This window comes from Megascapheus bottae, chromosome 2, assembly GCF_031878675.1.
Source record: "Megascapheus bottae isolate mThoBot1 chromosome 2, mThoBot2.hap1, whole genome shotgun sequence".
Classification (NCBI taxonomy): Eukaryota; Metazoa; Chordata; class Mammalia; order Rodentia; family Geomyidae; genus Megascapheus; species Megascapheus bottae.
The window spans coordinates 2708206-2730177 of record NC_143510.1 but is presented as its reverse complement, the minus strand read 5'-3'; the positions used below and the strand labels follow the sequence as shown (position 1 = coordinate 2730177).

Here is a 21972-nt window from a genome sequence, read left to right as displayed (position 1 = left end):
AATCCCAAAGACATTCTTTATGGAAATAGAAGATACAATCCAAAGGTTCCTATGGAACAAGAAAAGACCTAAAATAGCCAAAACAATTCTAGGCAAAAAGAGCAATGCAGGTAGTATTACAATACCAGACTTCAAACTCTACTATAGAGCCATAATAACAAAAACAGCATGGTATTGGCACAAAAATAGACCAGAAGATCAATGGAACAGAATAGAAGATCCAGAAATAGAACCCCATCCCTACAGTCAACTTGTATTTGACAAAGAAGCTAAAGATATACAGTGAAACAAACACACCCTATTCAATTATTGGTGCTGGCAAAACTGGGCAGCCACATGCAGAAAACTAAAAATTGACCCTAGCCTTTCATCATTCATGAGCATTAACTCAAAATAGATCAAACATCTCAGTCTCAGACTAGAAACTTCAAAACTGCTACATGATACAATTGGAGAGACACTGGAACTCAGGCACAGGCAAATCCCAGGGTCACAACAGATTAGAGAGAGACTTGGTAAATGGGATGACCTAACAATAAATGTTTCTGCATAGATAAAAGCATACCTACTAAAGTAGAAAGACAGCCAATCAACTGAGAAAAGAAATTTACCAATAATACATCAAACAAATGCTTAATATCCAGTATCTATAGGGAACTCAAAAAACTAATCCCCCCCAAACCCATCAAACCAATCACTAAATAGCCAAAGGAACTAAAGAGAGACTTATCAAAAGAAGTGGTTAAAATGGCAGAAAAGCATATAGAAAATGCTCATCATTCATGGTCATAAAGTAAATGCAAATAAAAACAACCCTAAGATACCACCTTACCCCAACAAGAATGGCCAAGATTTTGAACTCAATGAAAGATGTTGGCAGGATTGTGGAGAAAAAGGAACCCTACTGCATTGCTGGTGGGTCTGTAAGCAAGTTCAACCACTCTAGAAAACAGTGTGGAGGTTTCTTAAAGAGCAGAAAATAAACCTTTGCTACTATCCCGCCATACCACATCTTGGGCATCTATCCTGAACATCATAATCCAGGATATGATAAGGACACCTGCTCGGCTATGTTCATCTATGCAGTATTCACAATAGCCAGGCAATGGAAACATTCCAAATGGCCTACTGCAGATGAATATATACAAAGAAATGTGGTATATATATATATATATATATATATATATATATATATATATATATATGTGTGTGTGTGTGTGTGTGTGTGTGTGTGTGTATGTATGTATATATATATATATATATATATATATACACATGCACACACACACACACAATGTAATTCTACATAGCCCACAGGCAAGATAAAATAATGGCATTCGCAGGGAAGTGGATGAATCTAGATCGAATCATGTTGAGTGAGACAAGTCAAGGCCAAAGGAACAAAAGGCGCATGGTATCCTTAATATGTGGCTATTAGATCCAAATAATACAAGAGCAAGGACTCACTATTTGCATACTCAACGCTATGGACATTGTATTGGAAATATAAACACAACTACATAGAAAAAATTTATGACTCTATAGATATAATGTTTGCTTACATAGATTAATATGTATCTATGACATACAAACTCTCAGCCTAATTTCAATTATATTCTAAAATCTAAGTGTCAGTGATTGTATACAGGGATTCCCTTATTTAATACTTGTTTGTTAAATATGTCATTTGAAATATGATGTAAAATCATTGTTAATAAATTCTTTAATAATAAAAAAAGCTCAGAGAAAAAAATAAAACAACAACAATAACAAAACCAAAAAGCTCAGGGACAGCATCCAGGCCCTAAGTTCAAGACCAAACATCTACACACAGACACACAGAGACACAGACACAGACACACACACAGACACAGACAGACAGACAGACACACACACACACACACACACACACACACACTAAACCTGGAGCCTCACAACTATTCCACAAATCCTCCACCACTAATTCTCCAACATCCCACACACAGAAAATCTTTACTAATCTAGTAGTCTGTGTTTGGTTGTACACAGGAGGAATGTTAGAACTAGTTACTGTGATCAATGTGAAATAAAACAAAGTTAAAACTGAGAGATATATAAAATCATGCCTATTGGTAGTGTGGGCCCAGTGGCCCTTCCATCTTAGCTTAGGACTGCTCTCTCCCTAGACATCACCACCAACCCTCCCTCACCTGAGACAGTGCGTTCATATTGAGCTACGACCATAGAAGTCATCCTCATGGGTCATACAATTCACCTGGGATGGCATTCCTTGGGTCAGCTGTCACCCTATCAAAATCTACCAAAATCTCCTAAACCCCACAGGTTATGAAAGGTCACCCAACAAATCAGCTTGCACCTTCTTCTCTCTTGAGGAGGGGTATTGTCTGGCCTCTTTGCTGGCAACAGACCGTTTCTTGTTCTTTCACCTGGATGTCCACATGGTTTATCTGGCAAAGTTCTCATATTTATAACACCTGCCACATCCTGATAATAATTAGAATGTACAGCCCAGTGGCATGTCTTCCATTCTAGCAGTTTAAGAGACACAGATCAGAAGTATTGAGTTTCAAAGATAACTGGGACAAAATTAGTTCACAGGCTGGGTGCTGGTGGCTCATGCCTGTAATCCTAGCTACTCAGGAGGCTGAGGTCTGAGGATCCTAATTCAAAGCCAGCCCGGGAACAAAAGTCCGTGAGAATCTTATCTCCAATTACCCACCAGAAAAGCAGAAGTGGTGCTGTGGTAGAGTGCTGGCCTTGAGCTGAAGAACTCAGGGACAGTACCCAGGCCCACGGTTTAAGCCCCACAACTGACAAAATAATAATAATAATAATTCACAAAAGCCCATAAAATCTAGTAAAACAGTACAAAAATAGGCTCTGAATGCTCCAGAATTTCTTTACAGAAATTTTAATTCTTTACAGAACACTCTTCATTTACAGCTGAAACAGTTCACCTTCTCTGCCATTTACTTTTCAAGTTACAAGTGTTTTCAGACTTACTTGAACACAATGATAGTAGCAAATACTCCTACAGGGGGATAGTTTTGTCCTATACATGTACTAAGCCACTAACTTTGCACATCAACCCTTTGGAGCACATATAGCAATTCTCCTTTTGCTGGTGAGGCCATGTGACCCAAGGCTGCAAGGTGACCAATGGCTGGTTGAAATCAGGCTGGGTTCTTCACCCACTCCTCACACCAATACCGAGCAAAGTGAACATAGCCTTCTAACCAATAACCCAGATACATGTTAGTATGTGGCATGATTTTTTTTTTGCCAGTCCTGGGGCTTGAACTCAGGGCCTGAGCACTGCTGGCTTTCTCAAGGCTGGAGGTCTACCACTTGAACCACTTGAGCCACAGGGCCACTTTCAGCTTTTTCTAGGTATGTGGTACTGAGGAATCCAACTCAGGTCTTTGTGCATGCTAGGCAAGCACTCTACCACTAGGCCAAACTCTGGTTCCCGGCATGCTTTTTCCACATCCCTTATACAGTTTACATTTTGAAAATGCCATAACAAATCACATGAAATGATTAATATGTATACAAAAAGGCAATGCAAAAAAGTTTTCCATAAAAAGACAATATGGTAATGAAATCGGGATAATACCATATTATGAATCATTCCATCAAATAATTACTATCCGTGCTATCAAACAGTGATATGAAGCAAGGGCATTGCTCTCACCATTCTTTGTCAAGGATTGACTCCTTGGAAATGAGCAGGCACAGCCTACAAAACAGCCCTGAGTGCAACTTCTGCCAATCCTTGGCATGAGACTGCCTGCAACACAACAATTAAAATCACCAAAAAACAAACAAACAAGACAACCACAAATGCTGGGAAGGATGAGATTGTGTCTACAGTTAACAAATGATTAAATTCAGAGGTTCAGTATTTTGTTGTTGTTGTTGCTTGTTTGTTTTATATGGGTCCTGAGGTTCCAATTCAGGCCTGAGAATTGTCCTGAAATTTTTGTACAAGAGTACTGCTCTATCACTTGAACCACAATCTCAGCCTCCTGAGTAGCTGGGATTAAGACATAAGGCCCTAGTGAATATCTCAATTCATATTTACACACACACACACACACACACACACACACACACACACGCTGTATGAAGATATAGGTTGAGCCAGTTTAGTGATATGTTACAGCTACTCAGGAATCTGAAGCAGGAGGCACCTGAATTTGAAGTCAGACTGGGAAGACTTTGTCTTAAAAACTACAACAATAATAAGATGCAGTATCAAATGAGGTGTGAGGCAAACTACAAAGGAGCATACAGTTGGCATGGTTTTGAGGTAGAAATTCAATTTAGAATATGAAATGCAATCCCTAGAGTGACTAACAAATGAACTATCTATAGAATGTGTATTAAAGAAAATGAGAAGGCAAGGAAGGTGAAAGGAGGGCACAGAATCAGCAGAAAGTGGGTGAAAAAGTAAAGCAACAAGGCTCATCTGTTGCACTTGACATTAATGAAGGTGAGCTAAGCAACTCAAGGGCAGTGGGAGAAAGGAGGAAATGCAGAAAAAGAGGGAACCAGTAATACAGGAAATAAGTGTACATATCTCCACATCATTAATGTTTGAAGTATTTAACTTTTTTCCTATGAGGAAAAAAGGAAATGAGAAGGGAATTTGAATATTTTATGATTTTAACATATTAAACACAAAAGAAGATAGTAATTCAAGAAATAAGGAGGTGGGCAAAAAGATCAAAGACATCAAAAAGTTAGCAAATATAAGTAATTAAGTGATATTGAAGTATGCTCTGTAATCAATTGGCAAAGACTGGTAATGGTTCCTTATGACTTTAGAACCATAAACACAAACATTAACAGTGGAAGAATGGAGGAGGGATTCCATGCTAACAGCAACCAAAAGAAAGCTGTTTCAATACCAGTTTATAGAGCACATTTCCACATGTATGTCATGTGTGTGTCACAGCCTGGGCTCTGTCCCTGAGCGTTTGTGCTCAAGGCTAACGCTCTACCACTTGAGCCCCAACTCCACTTTGGCTTCTTGGTGTGTAATTGCAGATAAAGTGCCATGGAATCTCCTGCCTCTGTTGCTATTAAACCACAATCCTCCCATCTCGGCCCCCTGGTAGCTAGGATTTGAGGCGTGAGCCACTGTGCACTGCTCAGGCTTATATTTTCTAATGTGACCCGTGAATTCATATCATCCATATAGGGTGTGAGACTTCCGGGCCCTGATGCTCTGGAAACGCGTGCAGGAGTTTGGACCCCTCGGCCACCGTAGCCCTGGTTACCTCAGCGCCTGCCGGCCTTGTCGCCATAGTGGACTCCGACGCCTCTGGAGATGGAGCTGCCGCCATGGTCACAGTCACCGCCAACCGGCGACTCTGCTCTCACTAGTGAGGACACAGACAGGGAGAGCCATGGGTGGGAACCTGAGCAGAAATGATGGAGGCCATCATTTCCCACCCAGGAAGCCTTGGGCTGAGGCCCTGCTAGTCCACCAAGCTGGTGGGGGTGGGGAGGGAGTGAGAGAGGAGAGACAGGTGCAGCACTTCCGGTCCTGCGCAGTGGCACCAGTCCCGCCCTGTGGAGCCAGATAGAAGTAGAGGAGCGGTGGTTTCTGTTTAGTGTGGAAGCTTCATAGGTGACCGTGAAGCGTTGACCTGACAGGACGAGACTGCTTGTGTCTGCTGAGCAGCCTGCTGGCACGTCATTTTCCCGGGCTGCTCATCTGAGAGCAGAGCGGAGTCCATTCCTCAGGTGGCGCAGGTGCCGGGGAGAGGCCTCTCTCCCCTGTCCACAGCTCCCGTCCAGGCCCCAGTCCGGGAACAACATGGCCTCAGGAACCTGAAACCCTAATGAGTCCAGAGACCTGCACGACCCAGCCTGGCCTCCTCACACCGGGCCCCTGGTCCAGTCTGGTGCTCTCCATCCTCCCAGTTCCAAGTCACAGCCACATTTCAGAAGGTCACCAGTCTGCCATGGCCAGATATGGTAGAGACAGACGCTGAAAGGACCTACAGAGATCTGGAGGTGAGTGATCCCCGCCTCAGTGGCCATCCCTGTCACATATCCAGTGGGCAAAGCATCATGCTACAAACTTGTATGTACTTTAATTTATCAAGACAGTAGGAAAAAAGATGCAAATGAACTGAGTTGGGCAGTAATTCTAACTAGTCATGGAGTTGGTCATCTAAAGGCTGGCTTTGTGCAATGACAATCAGTTATTAATGCATTTTTTCACTGTACATACAATGATAAAAGGAAAGATTTGTTTTTATCCCTCGGAAATTATATTTTGATGAAGGATTCAAATGATATCTATATAGATAAGCAAATCATTATAGGTTGCAATAATTGCAAAAAGGGAGAAGAAATAGTGTACTCTAAAAGAAGGAACAAATGTCTTAAAAGTAGTGTAGACAATTCAGTCTTATGAGGTGTAGAACTTAAGAAGAGAAGAACTCCAGGGATGTGTTTCCTCATAAAAGGAATGAGACAAATTTGTCAAGATTTCATAGGGCTGAATGAAGTAAGAAATACAAAAGAGATTATATGTTGTGAGTCCTGGGTCCTGAACTCAGGGCTTGGCTTTTCTGTTCAAGACTAGTGGTCTACCAGCTCTACCACTTGAGCTACAGCTCCTCTGGTTGATTGAAGATGGGACTCTGATGGACTTTCCTGCTAGGCCTGGCTTTGAACCTTGATTCCAGAGCTCAGCCTCCTGAGTAGCTAGGATTACAGGCAGGAGCCACAGATTGCCATCAAGTCATGTAATTTGAAAGTAAATGGTCACAAAATAATTCTGGTTAGAGTTCCTTAGTACACATTTGTGGACAAATAATGTGTGTGGTGGGGTTTGAAAGGTGACTATTCCTTTGCTAGCTAATAGAATGCTGCGTAAGAGTGAAGTTAAATTTCAGGTCCACACAATGATGGGTCATTACTATGCAGAAGCAAGGGGAGTTAGGAAATGTAGAGAGACAAAATAGATACAAAATGGCAGATGAGCTCTATTTCTAATAGAACAGGAAGGCTTCTATTTCTTTCATTGAGGAAGGGGGAGAAATCATTCCACCCAGTTTTGACAAGAAATACATAACTGCTTCTTTTAATATATGAGGGACAGAAATATATTTCTCACAGCCCAAGGCACCATCATATGTCATCTGATGTCAGTCTTCTTGCTGTATCCTCAAGTGTCAGAAGGCAGAAAGGGCATCCAAACTTTGGATTTATTTGTCTATGTTGTTGTAGTTTTGGTGACTATTGACTATTTTTTAAAATTTTTCCCAGACCATCCACAAAATCATAGATCAGGTTAGACTTCAATTCTATCCATTTCTTCATTGAAGGAATAGAAACAATTTTCCCTAATAATTGTTTAGGCAGAGTAGGAAATGGGAGAGAGTATTTGGGATGAATAGTGATTTTTTAACAACAAATGTGCACTTTGCTGTGTACTGGTGTCTCAGGCCTGTAATCCTAGCTACTCAGGAGGCTGAGCTCTGAGGATCACAGTTCCAAGCCCCCCACCCCCCTCCCAGGCACTAAAGTCTGTGAGACTCTTTATCTCCAATTAGCCACCAGAAAACCAGAAGTGGTGCTGTGGCTCAAGTAGTAGAGTGCTAGCCTTTAGCTGAAGAACTCAGTGACAGTGGCCAGGACCAGAGTTCAAGCCTGACTCCAAACAGAAAAAACAAAAAAAGTAAACTTTATGATGTCTTAAAATTGTTACATGTTTAATGATGTTCCTTGTAAAAAAAATGTAATTTACCAGTGGTTCTATGGAAAATGAAAATTATAGCTGTTTGTGTCTATGCTTAAGTGGATTTTGTAAAAATAAATTAATACTGAAAGTAAAGGAAGTTTCTTCTGCACCTGTAAGGATGGCAGGAAGATGAACATGAAGCTGCTTTCAAACAGTTGAGTGTCACTAACCTTGTTTTTAAATATTCTCTAGATAGCAGTTTGTGTGTGAGTGTGAGGGTGTGTGTGTATGTGCACAAATGCATATGTATGTATGCCCACCTGCTCCACTGGGGCTCCAATACAGGGGCTAACGTAGTAATTTTACTTCTTTTTTCACTCAAGGCTGCCACTCTGCCATTTGAACCACATATCTACTTCCATAGACTGGAGTTTAAATGGATGGGATTCAGAGCTCATTAGAATGCCTTTAGTAACCAACGGGATTTTGTTTACATTTTTTGATATTTTTTATTTTAATTAATAAAAGGGTTACATGATATTTGGCAGATAGGAGGTGCATTAATTCACATACATTGATACCTTTTCATATGTCTTTGTCCCCATTTCTCACCCCTCCTCCCCCTATCTTCTTTATTTACATTTGTACCCCTTGTTTCATCAGATTATTAAAGGCCTCCTCCGTTGCTTCTTGAATTTGTAGTTATGGGTTTATTAAGATAGTTGGCTCATGGGATTCCCTCATTCTCTCTTTTTCTGGGAAAGAGCTAGGCTGGGTCCCTATGGTCTTGGCGCCATCTTCCAACCTAGGTGAATAGTTTGTTGAGGGGAAAGCAGGCAAACAGAAAAAATAGCACAAGGAAGATACCAGCATAACATATATGAATCTGAGGTTCAGAAGTTCAAGCAGTTCTAGAAGATTAGAGATTTAACTGGGATTGTGGAAGTACATGGTTGTGTGGATAAAGATGGCTATTGTTAGAAATTGAGAGTTGTTAGCCCAGTGGCTCACACGTGTAAATCCTACCTACCCAGGAAGCTGAAAACAAGAAGACCATTTTTCAAGGCCAGCCTAGGAAGAAAAAAACAAAGAGAATGTTATCTCAGAATTAACCATAAACCAGTTGGAGGCATGATTGCAGTAAAATAGCACCACTCTAGCAAGGGGGAGGCCTTGGTTCAAACCCTAATACAGGGGAAATGGAGGATGAGAGTGCTAGGTAATAGAATTTGAAAACCTAAATCTGGGACATAGAGATGGCAGCTCAGTTGGAAGTGCCCAATGTGTAGTTCTGAACAATGAAACTAAAGAGTAATGAAGCTGGCATCTGTAGTACTCAAGAAAACATTAAATAAAACCAGTTGAAGAACAGACATGGTGGCATGTCTCTCTAGTTCTATGTACTGGAGAAGGAGGAGCATCCATTCAGCACAGGAGCTTCAGGCCAGCCTGAGAAACATAGCAAGCTGTGGATGGGGGGATTGGAGAGAAAAACTGGGAAAGAGTAAGAGAAGGGGTGATATTGTCCACAAAGAAGCATACTCTTACAGTTAAGAGTATGAAACTGTAAAACCTTTGTACATAACCTTTATAGTAACAATTAAAACTTAAATTAGAAAAGGAAATATAACAAGCCCCATTTACAAAACAGCAACAACAACACCTGAATGCGCGAGGGAAGAAACAGGCACAGCTATCCAGCATGCCTATGAGGAATACCACTGTCTGTTAGGAGAAAGACCTGGGTAATAATCATGGATTATTATTCAATAGAAAGTTACCATTATTAGTCAACAACCTATTTCCTCAAAATAAGTTACAACTTTTGTGAAAAGATGAGAGAAATATACCAACAAGCAGAAAAGACAGCATAGTTGTTGGCCCTTGAAAGAGTTCTTACATGAGCAAATAATATATTGAGCACATAAAGTAAACAAAGAACTTCAACAGTATTTTTGTTCTTAATAATAGTTTTCAAAAAATGCCCTATACAGTTTTAATTGAAATATTCATGTAGAAGTTTTTATAGTGAGAAATACGTTTTTCATGTGCGTAGCCTTTAATATGCTGTGTGTGTGTGTGTGTGTGTGTGTGTGTGTGTGTGTGGTTGTGATTGTGACTGTGTCTGTGTCTGTGTCTGTGACTTCCTGAAGCTTGAACTCAGAGCCTGGACACTGTCTTTGTCCTTCTCTCCTCAAAGCTAGTGCTCTACCACTTGAGCCAGAGGTCCACTTTCGACTTTTTGGTGGGTAGTGAGTGATTAGAGTTTCAAGCACCTTCCTGTCCCAGCTGGCCTTAAAAGCTGACCCTCAATTCCCAGCCTCCTAGGTAGCCAGGTTTATATGAGTCAGCTACCAATGCCCAGTCTCTTTTGCACTTTTAAGTACTACTTTAAAATGCTGGGGATGAAACAGTAGGAGAGAGTGTGCTTTCCATGTGCCAGGTCTTCAGTTTGCTCCGCAATACTAGAAAAAGTGCATAACACATTAGAAGTTTTCAAAAAGAAATTAAGGAAATTTAGAACTTAACAGGAATTCTCTGTCATATTTTGTTCCTTGCCTAAGAACTTTCCTTAAAGTCATTCACAGTGTTTCTCTATATTGTCTGGAATCAGAGTAATCTTTTACCAAACATAGCCTATCACTAATGTTTAGTTAAAGATAGACTATTACATGCCAAGGAAAAGATTAAGAGGAATAAATGTAGTAGGAAATATAAACAAGGCTATCAACTCAAAGGGATAGACAGTTGTTACAGGTGAATGATGTACAGAACCTGGGATATAGAAATCAATTTTTTTTCACCATTCTTGGTGCTTGAACTCAGGGCTTGGCAGTATCCTTGGGCTTTCTCAAGGCTAGGACTCTACCACTTGAGTCACAGTACCACTTCTGGCTTTTTCTGTATATGTGATACTGAGGAATCGATCCCAGGGTTTCCTGAATGCTAGGCAAGCACTTTACCACCAAGCCACACCCCCAGCCTAGAAATCACTTAGGAAAAATAGTAATAGTATTTTTGGATGACCCCAGCCCCAACCCATTTGATTTAATGAATTATAGAATGAGCTACAAACCTGGGAGGCCTCAGTAAAGTCCACCCCTCATTCCAGCTTCCACAAGGAGCATAATAGGTGGCTAGATGTGCAATTGAATGGTGACACTGTCACACTCATCATGCTTGATCCCGAGGGGTGGACTGACACTTAATGAAGAACAAAGGACAACATCATTCCAACATCTCTTCAAAGTTCCCAACTTTATTTATAAGCTGAGATTCAAAGGGCATTGACTTTGGAATTAACCCCTTCATGTATAGTTTCTGATTACATTATTATTTGGCACATTATTTTGTCCTTTCATTTTTAATTTCTCTATAATAATAGAGGTTATGCTGTCTTGATGGAGTTCTAATGAAGATAAAGTTAGCAAATGCATGAAAAGCTTCAAATATTGACCCTGGGACTTCTCTGTGTTTCCTGTAGTTTGCCCTTTCCTTCTGTTTTACTTTTCCTCTCATTGTCTAGATCATTTGCTGTCAATTCCTCCTGGCTCCTTTGTTTGTTTCAATGACTCTTCTGGGTAACAATTAGGATTCTTTTATTCCTTCTAATTTACTGCCACTAGAGGGCGACGTAAGCCGCAGCGTTACTCCCCTGATCACACTGGAAAGTGGAAGATGGGACAATATTCCCTAGGTCAATGAGTTACTCAAAACTGAAGAGACTTTAGAAACACTGCCAGAACTTCTTATTTTAAAAGCTGGAATGATAGACAGTTAAATACTAGCATGTAGTAAACTCATATGCTGAATTGAAAGTTATTTGTGTAACCACTTAAACATAATTTTTAAAAGTCTATTTAAAAATAAATCATGTAGGCCTGGCACCCTGGCTCATGCCTAGAACCATTGGTACATAGGAGTCTGAGATCTGAGGATCATACTAGCTTTGGCAGGAAAGTCCCCGGGCTCTTAAGTCCAAGTAACCAGGCAAGAGCCAGAAAGAGTGCTGTGGCTCAAGTGGTAAAGGGCTAGCCATGAGCAAAGAAGCTTAGGAATAGCACCTTGGTATTGTGTGCAAGCCGCAGGACTGGCATACGTATGCACACAGCAAGCAGGTAATAATGTTTTCTAAATCACTGTCTATTCTCTACAAATCTATACTTAAAAATAGATTTTATTTTCCCTCCCATGATGTGTTTGTTTTGAAAAAAAAGATATATAACTACAAAAGGCTCTGTTTTTACAAAGATTAATTGTGAATATTATAAAATCAAAACGAAATTTACATAGTCATTGAAGTGGCAATACTTTAGGTGCATTCTTATTTTTACGTTAACTGCCAACAAATTGAATGTTGTTGCACTTAGTTCTCTGAGCTACTTTAAACATTCAATGACTTAACATTAAACAATCATATGTTCTAAAGTATATAAACATACACAAAAAGTATGTTTACCTATGAATAACTAGAAACCATGGAATAGCAATATTTTGTAGGATCAAAAGTAGACATATCTATTGTAAACATTTCATATAGACTTGTAGCACGCGATTCAGAAAGAACCTTTATATTTATTAAATTCCCTTTTACACAGATTCTGTATGCTGGGGAAGTTTCTAAGGTTCCTGCTTCTCTTTGCTTCTTGCACTGTTGCCTCATTTGAGCAACGCTGCTGTGATTTCCCTGGGGACATCCCCACTCCACTGCAGACAGTTACACCTCTGCAGTGCTGCTGCTGTGACAGAGCTGTCTGTGCCCCAGCTACCCAAGAGACAACGGAAGTGGTAGACCAGCACCCTAACATCTCACCAGCTTGGGAAGGTTCCCCTGTGTTCTCATGTTCAAGTTACACCTTGAGAAAGGCCCATACAATGTTATTTAAGATGCTTAATGTTATTAAGACCTGTGTGTGTGTGTGTGTGTGTGTGTGTGTGTGTGTGTGTGTGTGTGTATGTGTATTCTGGTCTTGGGGCTTGAGCTTAGCATCTGGGCACTTTCCCTAACATTCTACCACTTTAGCCACATCTCCATGGGGGCTTGGCCTAGTGTCAGAGTGTTTGCCTAGTATGCATGAAGACCCAGGTTTGAATCCTCATACCCCATGCATACAAAAAGTTGGAAATGGGGCTGTGGTTCAGTGGTAAGAGCTCTATCCTTGAGAAAGCCCAAGGACAGGGCTCAGGCCCTGAGCTCAAGCCCAGGACTGGGGAAAAAAAAAAAAGCTGGTGGTCAATTCTGTTTTAGATGTGCGTTTATTTCTTTCTGTAGGGGCCAGTGCTGAATGAGGTTCCTGTTCTGCTGGAGGGCTCTGCCACACTGTTTGTCCCCATGTGCCACTCCCCAGCGTGAGTCACTTGTGGGGTGAGTCTGGGAGCTTCACTTGAAGGCCTCTCCACACTCCACACTGTCACAGGGCTTCTCCCGGGGTGGGAGGTACTATGGGTTGGCCTGTGTTGTACTGCCTAAGGCTTTCTCAAGTTCTTTACATAAAAGGGTTTTACCGCAGTGCAAGTCCTACCACGAGGAAGAAAAGCCAAGCAGTAGGTAAAGGCCTTCAGCACTGAGCACACTCATGGCTTCTAGAGGTGTGCACGGATGGCCTTGTGTTTGAAAGGTTTTCCTCTATTCAGTGCATGGGTATGGCTGAGGACTGAGCTCTGATTCAAGCTTTGCCACACCTCCAGCTTTAGACCATGAGAACCTGCTCATGTCCAACAAAATACTTTGTGTTTAAACCTTTCTCACATGCATGGCAGTGTCTTTCTCTGGATGCCGACCATGGTGCACAGAAAACACCCTGGAAGGCGTGTTTCTGTAACACCCAAGCACATTCCATCCTGTCTCCACATCGCCATCTTCCCCTGGGTTTCCAAACCAGTCTCCTTGGAGAGCCTCTGCAGGGCTCCCCTCAAGTGTCTGCAATTCCAAGAGCCTTTCTTCATTGCCACACTGCAGGCTTGAGTTTCTCTAGAGCGCACAGTGAGGCTTTCCTCAGCATGGTTCCAGGCAGGCCTGTCAGAGGCAGTTTGTTTCCTGTTGTGGAGCTGTGTTGTGCTATGGTTGGAACTCTATGAGACTTCTGAGCCCTGATGCTTCCGGAAACGCGTGCAGGACTTTGGAGCCCTGAACCTCCATAGCCCGATTACCTGAGTTACCTCAGGAAGTGCTGGCTTCAGCCACCATTTGGACTCTGGCATCTCTTGAGATCAGGCTGCCACCACAGCTCTCAGTGGTGAGGGGAGAACACAGATGAGGAGAGCCCGTGGGCCGTAGCATGAGCAGCAGGGAAGAGGACCATCATGTCACATGCAGGACTGCTGAAAATCTACTCCGCAGCTGACCAGATGGGTTCCGTTGATTCCCCGGCAAGTCAACCCCGCTGGGTATGGGTCAGCATTTCCAGACCTGCCCAGTGGCAGAGTCCCTGCCCATGGATCCAGACCAAAACAGGCAAGTCGTCATTTATGTCTAGATTGAATGACTTCTTGTAAGAAATGAGAGGTGACCACCTTTAAGAGCTCAAGGCTTTACTGGGCACTAGAGTTGCTGGCTATTTCCAGGAGGAATGGAGACAGTAGCCGTCTACGTATTGACCTCGGAGGGAGAAAACCATGGAAACAAGGTCAAAGGTGACAGTGGAGTTCTATGAGGGGAGATATTGGGTGCCCTTCCCCCCCCCAGTGGTCGGGTGGCAGTGTAGTCTTGTCGGGGTGGGGCTACAGGCCCTGCTGAACTTCCCACAGCTCTAGTTGCCACATCCACAAGTGTGGGTGAAAGTTAAACAAAATTCAGCAGGTTACATGGGCTGTGGGCATTGGGGGAAGAGCCCCGTTCAGAGAAATGGTGTAGGAGGACTGATGCAACTTTCACGGGGATTCATGTGTCTACCAGGGAATTGGTACTGCATCTGGGAAAAAGAAACTTAACAGGGGATGCTGGCGAGGGACTTGCCAGGGTTGGCCAGCTGGCTGGAAGATCTTAGAGTCTTTTCTTTTTAATGTACAGGCTTAAAAGAGGAAGAGGATAGGAGAGACAATTTCTAGGTGCTCACATCTGATCATAGTGTCAGATCTAAATGTCCCAGGACATGCAGGTGTCCTGAGGTCTGCCCTTTTTCAGCATCTGGTAGCCTGTCATGTAGAGAACTTTGACCCTTTGGTTGGTCAAACTTCCATATGTTCGTGTAAGAAATTGCAGGAACACTTGAACAGATCAAATCGAAAAAGAAGAGGCAAGAGGAGAAGAAAGAGAAACCCATGCATGGTGGGGTCCATGGGAGAGGAGATTCCCCCATGGAGCTAGACAGGTACTGTGATTGTCATTGATCACATTTGGGGGCCAGTCTAGTAGTGTGTTGGCCTGCTCCCTCACCAGGCCAAACTTGCTATGATAAATGTAGCATTGTTCCTCTAGGGTCAGGCCTCAAGGCACACAGTGTGAACTACTCAGATAGTTTGGTGATCAAAGGATTGATGGATTGAAATGGTTCAGTTATAGGGGTGTGGCAGCAAAATTCTTACAAGAATAGAGAAAGGGATAGGAGGTGAGGATAAGCAGAGGTCTGCTGGGATAAATAAAGGAGTAGTACTGGTAGTGAGTCCAAGGTGGTAGTAGATTAAGTTGGAAATGACCTTGTGAATCAAAACAGGTGGAATAGAGTGAGGGAGCCTACACTTCATTGGAAAGGGGACAATACTGGAGATATATGTTAGATTGGACAACAAAAGGGAACCTTTAACCTCAGAATAGGCTAGGTGAATGTGCTGGTAAGAAAGGTGTTGAGGGGAATAGGGAGAGAAGAGTAAGCAAAGAGTGGGACAAACAAATCCAGCATCCAACTGCATATTAGGAATTTTGTGATTTTTAAGAGACTGTGAGGTTGCAGGATTTTTCTAGGACTATAGAATAGAGGGGTTATTTCTCGCTGCTCTCTTGAGAGTGAGGTAAAAAAGGAAGAGGAGAGAACAAGACCAAATTAGAGGGTGGCAATTTTCACGGCTGGTTGGCTATTGTGAATCCACGGTGGTTGCTGGCATAGGCCTGTGGAAGAACAGGGGATGAGATTGGAGTCACTAGGTGACTCTGGAATAAATGGTAGAGTAAAAGAGGAACATGGGGAAAAAATGTTCCTTGTCTTGGTACTTGACAGAGCACTGTCCTTTACTTCATTTTCGCTCATGGCTAGTGCTCTACCATTTGAGCCACAACACCTCTTTTTGTGTATATATGGTACTGAGGAATCAAACCTAGGGCTTTGTACATGCTAGGCCACCACTCTACCTCTAGGCCACACTCCTGGCCCTGGGTGTGAAATTTTAAGCTGTTGGGGACTATCAGAAAAACAGAGAAGGGGGAGAGAGTTGCAGGGTTCTGAGAAGGGGGTGGGAGCTCATGGAAAAGCTTGATTAGAAAGCGATGGTACCAGGAGAATTTTTCCAGGTTTACAACAGTGGGGTTGCTGATGGTGACCATGGAGGGACCTTCCTGTTTTGGTTGTAGGTTCTTGGGAGAGTGGGGTTGTTTTTTTATTAAAGAATTTATTAACATTGATTTTTACATAATATTTCAAATGACGTGTTTAACAAACAAGTATTCAAGAAGGGAATCTCTGTATACAATCACTGGCACTTAGATTTTAGGACATAATCAAAATTAGGCTGACAGTTTGTATGTCATAGATACATATTAATCTATGTAATAAAACATTATGTCTATAGAGTCATAAATTTTATGTGTATGTAGTTGTGTTTAAATTTCCAGTACCATGTCCATAGCACTGAACATAGCAAATATTGAGTCCTCGCTCTTGTACTGTTTAGATCTAATAGCCACATATTAAGGATTCCATGCACCTTTTGTTCCTTTGGTCTTGACTTGTCTCACTCAAAATGATTCACTCTAGATTCATCCACTTCCCCACAAATGCCATTATTTTATCTTGTCTATTGCCTATGTAGAATTCCAGTGTGTGTGTGTGTGTGTGTGTGTGTGTGTGTGTGTGTGTGTCACATATTCTGTATCCATTCATCTGCAGAAGGGCATCTGGGTTCTTCCCATTGCTTGGCTATTGTGAATAGTGCAGAGATGAACATAGCTGAGCAGGTGTCCTTATCATATCCTGAGTTAAGATGTTCGGGATAGATGTCCAGGAGGGGTATGGCGGGATCATAGGGAAGGTCTATTTTCAGTTCTTTAAGAAACCTCCAAACTGCTTTCCAGAGTGGCTGAACTTGTTTATATTCCCTGAATCTGACTGAACCAAAACTGAGTGGGGCACCCTCCTGCTGGGAGCCTCTGGCAAGCCAGCACCTGGGCGGTTCCCCCCACTGAGCCACAGAAAGACTCACAGCCAAAAGCAGCCCAGGACTTCCCTGAAAAACAGCAGGGAACCAAAGGGCAGACCAGCAGGGCTCTGAGAGCCAGAAAGGCATGGGCTGTAAGCCCATGTCCTCTGCTAGGCCCCGACACTGGGAACAGGGCAACAAACTAACTGCTGGACTAACTGAGACCTAAGTGCATAGCTCCACCCTACTGCAGAAGCTCCCAAACCACAGGCCCACAGCTAGGCCCCAGCCCTGGGAACAGGACCAGCAAATCAGCAGTTGGACTAGCTGAGACCTAGCTGTGCAGCTGCACACAGCCTTTGGGAAAGGGCTGGCACACCTGTAAAAGCTGGGAGCTCAGACCCAGTCAGCAATGGAACTAATTTGACTGAGAACCACATGTATACACAAGATTCCCAGAACCACCAGTCCCAAACCAAGTAAAGACCTTTGCCTATTGACCACAGAGTGAACCTACAACAGTCTCAATTCCAATGAGGTGGAAATCACAGCAACAAATCACAAAATATATAAATAATCCAAGTCCCACACAAATCCCAAAAGGAAATAAGAGTGAAGGGATGAGAGGGATGCCACCATCCAAAGAAATGATACATGAAGAGACTCAAAACATGACTCTGTTCAAGGTGATGATTGCGGACATAACTGAAGAGATTAAAGCAGAACTCCAAAAACAATTCCAGGAACATAAGCAGGAAGTCACCAAGGAGCTCCTCGATTTCAAAAGAGAAATGGAGACAAAAATAGACAAAACTAATACTTCCCTAGATGAAAAGATGAATAACCTCAGAGCAGACATGATCAGCTCAAGTCCACAATGCAAACTAAAATGGAAGCATTAAGCGTCAGATTGACTGAGATGGAGGATAGGACATTAGGAACGGAAGATAAAACAAGAGCTGGAACAGAGTTATCAGTCTGGAGAAATCAGTCAGAATTCACCAAAGAGAATTCCAAGAACTAGCAGACACATCCAAGAAATCTAGTCTTCCTATAATAGGAATCAAAGAAGGGGAGGAGTTTCTAAGTAAGGGAATGCAACACTTATTCAACAAGATTATAGCAGAGAACTTCCCCAATCTCAACAGGGAAAGTCTCACTCACATTACTGAAGCCTTCAGGAACCCCAGAAAGGCTGGCCCCAGAAGGAACTCCTCCAGACACATCATAGTAAAAACCATTAGACCTGAATACTAGGCAGAGCAAGCTTTAAGGAGGACACCTTTACCTGGATGCACCCTAAAGTCAGTTGAAGTGGTAGTAGAGGTTGGGGTAAAAAAGAGTTTGCTTGTCCCTGGAGGAGTTGTGTACAGTAGAGAGATGGGTGTATGAGGTTAGAGGTGAGAAGTCCAATGGCTGAGCAGAGGTAGGGAGTAAACTGAGGTAGCCATTCCTTAGCTCTAAGTGGCTAAGACCAGAAAGTTGATGGGTTCTGTCCTAATGTGAGCAAGTGCAAGAGGGAAGAGTTAAGTCCAGGATAGATGGAAGTCAGAGGAGAGCTTAGTGAGATGAGTTTTAATGACGTGGTTGTGCTTTTGAACCTTGCTGCAAGACTGGGGGCAGCAGGGGATGGGAAAGTTCCACTCAATGTGGACAGCCTCAGCTGGGAGTGGGTAACCCTAGACACAAAGCCAGGTCCTTTATCACAGTGGACAGAAGTGGTAACAGGGAATCGGAGAATGATTTCTGAGGATGAAATAGAGGCAACAGGGGAAGCCCCTGCTGTCACGGCGGGAAAGGGCTCCACCCATCCTAGAAGGTATCTGCCATTATGAGGAGGCACTTGGTCCTTGTTTGTGGAGGAGTATATGTGAAGTCAATTTTCCAGTCGTGTCCTGGCACATGGCCTCAGGCTTAACGGGTAGGGGAGGCAAGACCTGGACCCACACCTTGACTGGAGCATTTTGACAAAGGGAACAGGCATGGACAATGGATTGTAGTAGCTGACACAAGTGGGGATGAGTGCAAAGTGTGTGAGGTAAGTTAAGGAGGGGTGGAAAGGCCATGTGGGAAGAGCTATCAATGTCAGTAAGAAATGTTAGAGCCAGGGAATCAGGCTGGATGTATACCCCATTAAAAATGAGCCAGCACCCTGACATAGCTGCTCCCTGGGCAGTGAGATCATGCTATTTCTGAAGGGAGTGTGTAGAAAGAAGAGGTGGAAAAGCAAAGAAGCTGGGGGGCTGGAAGTGAGGTGAATATGGGCATGGATTCAGCTGCCACTTTGGCCATCTGAGCTGCAACATTATTCTTCTTAATGCGATCTGTGGAGGCCTGGTGTCCTTTACCAAGGAGGACTGCAACCTGAAAGGGTCATTGAGCTGCCTGCAGGAGCAATTTAATGAGGTATCCATTTATTTTTGCCAGTTCTGGGGCTTGAACTCAGGTCCTGAGCACTACTCTTGGGCTTTCCTCAAGGCTAGCACTCTACCAGTTTAGCTACAACATCACTCCTGGCTTCTTCTGTGTATGTGGGACTGAGGAATCAAACTCAGGCCTTCATGCTAGGCAAACACTGTAGCACTATGGCCTCAGGGTATTCATATTTTTTGTTAGTCCTGGGGCTTGAACTCAGGATTTATCAGTGTCCTTGGGCTGTCCCAAGGCTAGAGCTTTACCACTTGAGCCTCAGCACCACTTCTGGCTTTTTGTTCCTTATGTGTGTGCTACCGAGGAATCGATCAGACTCTTCATACATGCTAGGTAAGCACTCTACCACTAGGCCAAACTCCTGGCCCCCCCAAGGTGTCCATTGTTAATGGCACCCTCTTAGGTGGTCATTAATCCTTGTTCCTGCCACCTGACTGCACAATCATGGAGAATGTGGAAGGCATGCTTTGTATCAGTGTAGATGTTAACGTTTTTCTCCTGTGTGAATGCTTGGTAAGAGCAATATGTCCTGCCTGTTGAGTCATGGTACAAGAAGGCAGAGATTTTTGCCTCAATTGTTGTTGTGACATCTACAATAGCATAACCTGATTGGAAGACACCCTTAGAGCAGGCTCCCATCCCCAGAAGTGGGATGAGAAAGAGATCCACAGCCTCCAAGCAATTGTGAGTAGGGGAAGGTCACTGACCTGTAGTATAGAGTTAGGATTTAAGGGGAGTAAGTGGAGAAAGAGTATTGGGAATTTTCATTAAAGATGAGATCAAATGGCTGTAGTGTAGGATGAGAGGGGTAGAATCAACTCTACGTGACAGAATATTCTGGAGGCTGTGAGGAGTGAATGTCGGTCTGCTGGCCAAAAGTGAGTTTGGAGCTGTCAATGACTTGAAAGGATGCTTGCAGTACCCCAGAACGTGACTGCAGTGATTTCACTGATAATTGACCCTTGGTCAGAGTGGGGCTCTGCACCAATGGATTTTGTTGTTGTTTGGGGCTTATACTTCATCACCTCTCTGCTGTGCCCCCATCCTCAGAGGTAAGAGTTGGATGAAGACCTTAAAGCTATTTAATCTCCTTAAATCCTGCTCAGTTTGTAAAGACCCAAGACAGTTTCTACCTAGGACAGATCAGAGAGGACAAAAGGAATGTAAACAGGAACCATACCTTCAGCGCTGACCAGCAACAACAGGGAAGGAGGTGAGCCAGTGCCAGCACAGAGGAATGATAAGCACTGAGAGGTGAGGTGGAAAGAGATGGGGAAGGGGCTGAGAGAGAGTAGAAGAAGAAGAAGGTAGGGGTTGGTAGGGTGATAGAGAATGAGGAGACGTAGAGGAAGAGGAAAGTGGTCGGTGAGGTGGAACAGCATGTCATTTTTGGCGGTTATTAGTGATTAAATAGTTTTAGAAACTTTCCTGCCTGGCTGGATTGGAACTGTGGTCTTCAAATCTCAGGCCCCTGAGTACCTAGGATTATAGGCATCATTCATTAGCAGCAGCAGCAAGAGCAGCAGCACTTTTTTATGCAGGTTCTATGGATGGGCTTCAGGGCTTATCAGGTGCTTAAGTAATACACAGGAGTTGTTATATGATTGCATTTCTGCTTTGATTAGATGGTTAAAGAGCTTGAGTGTTGGTCGTCTGGGGCATTATTGACACGAGGGAGGCTATACTACTATGTGAGCATCTGTCCAGGTTTTAAAGGACATGTGGTATCTTCATAAACCTGTACATGAAAAACCAGTGTACCTTCTTAGTTTTTTAACCCTCAACAAAAATTCCATAATCCAGATGCTGGCTAGCGTTGTTTTTTAAAAAAAATCTCTGGGCATTACATAATCCTGAAGATTAAGAATCTTTGCTTCCTAAAGCTTTGGTTGCTTCATTTCAGGAAGTATCTTTTATTACCATGGGATGATCAACTTACAGAGACTGGACAGAGAGGGCTGGTAGTATCAGTTAGATAGATTCCCATGTCTTGTGGGAACACCTGGGGAAGAGAAGCAAATACTACAAGTGTGATATCTGAGTGACATGTATGAATGAGTTCAGAAGTTCAAGCCAGTTCTACAGGACAATCAATTTCACTGTGGCTATAGATAAGTATGGCTTGATATGGGAAGATGAATATTTTGAGAACTATTCCTGGCCCAGTGTCTCACACCAGTAATCCTAGGTACTCATGAAGCCAAGATCTGAGGACCACAATTCAAAGCCAGCCTGGGCAGAAAAGCCTCTGACACTGTTATCTCCAATTAACCATCAGAAAACCAGAATTGACACTGTGGCTCAAGTGGTAGAGGGCTAGCCTTGAGCTGCATTGCTCAGGGACAGCGCCCAGGCCCAGAGTTATGTCCCACAATCGACCAAAAATATATATCTATGTATATATATATATATACATATCTATAACTATTATCATGAGTAAAACAATCTATTTTCTCAAAGCAAATTACAAGTTTAGAAAGAGATGAAGTAAAAATACAAACAGTACCAAGGGACAGGATGGTTGTTAGGCCTTAAAAGAGATTATAAGA

The 21972-nt window shown here is 42.8% G+C and overlaps 1 protein-coding gene across 1 annotated transcript in view; it reads left to right on the top strand.

The window, feature by feature from the left end:
- The first annotated feature begins 5717 nt into the window (after positions 1–5717).
- Pkp2 (plakophilin 2) overlaps positions 5718–21972 on the top strand; it is a 108859-nt gene continuing 92604 nt past the window's right edge. Inside the window, exon 1 of the mRNA XM_090319627.1 lies at positions 5718–6027. The gene's annotated coding sequence lies outside the window, so the exon portion shown is untranslated. The remainder of the gene's footprint in view (positions 6028–21972) is intronic.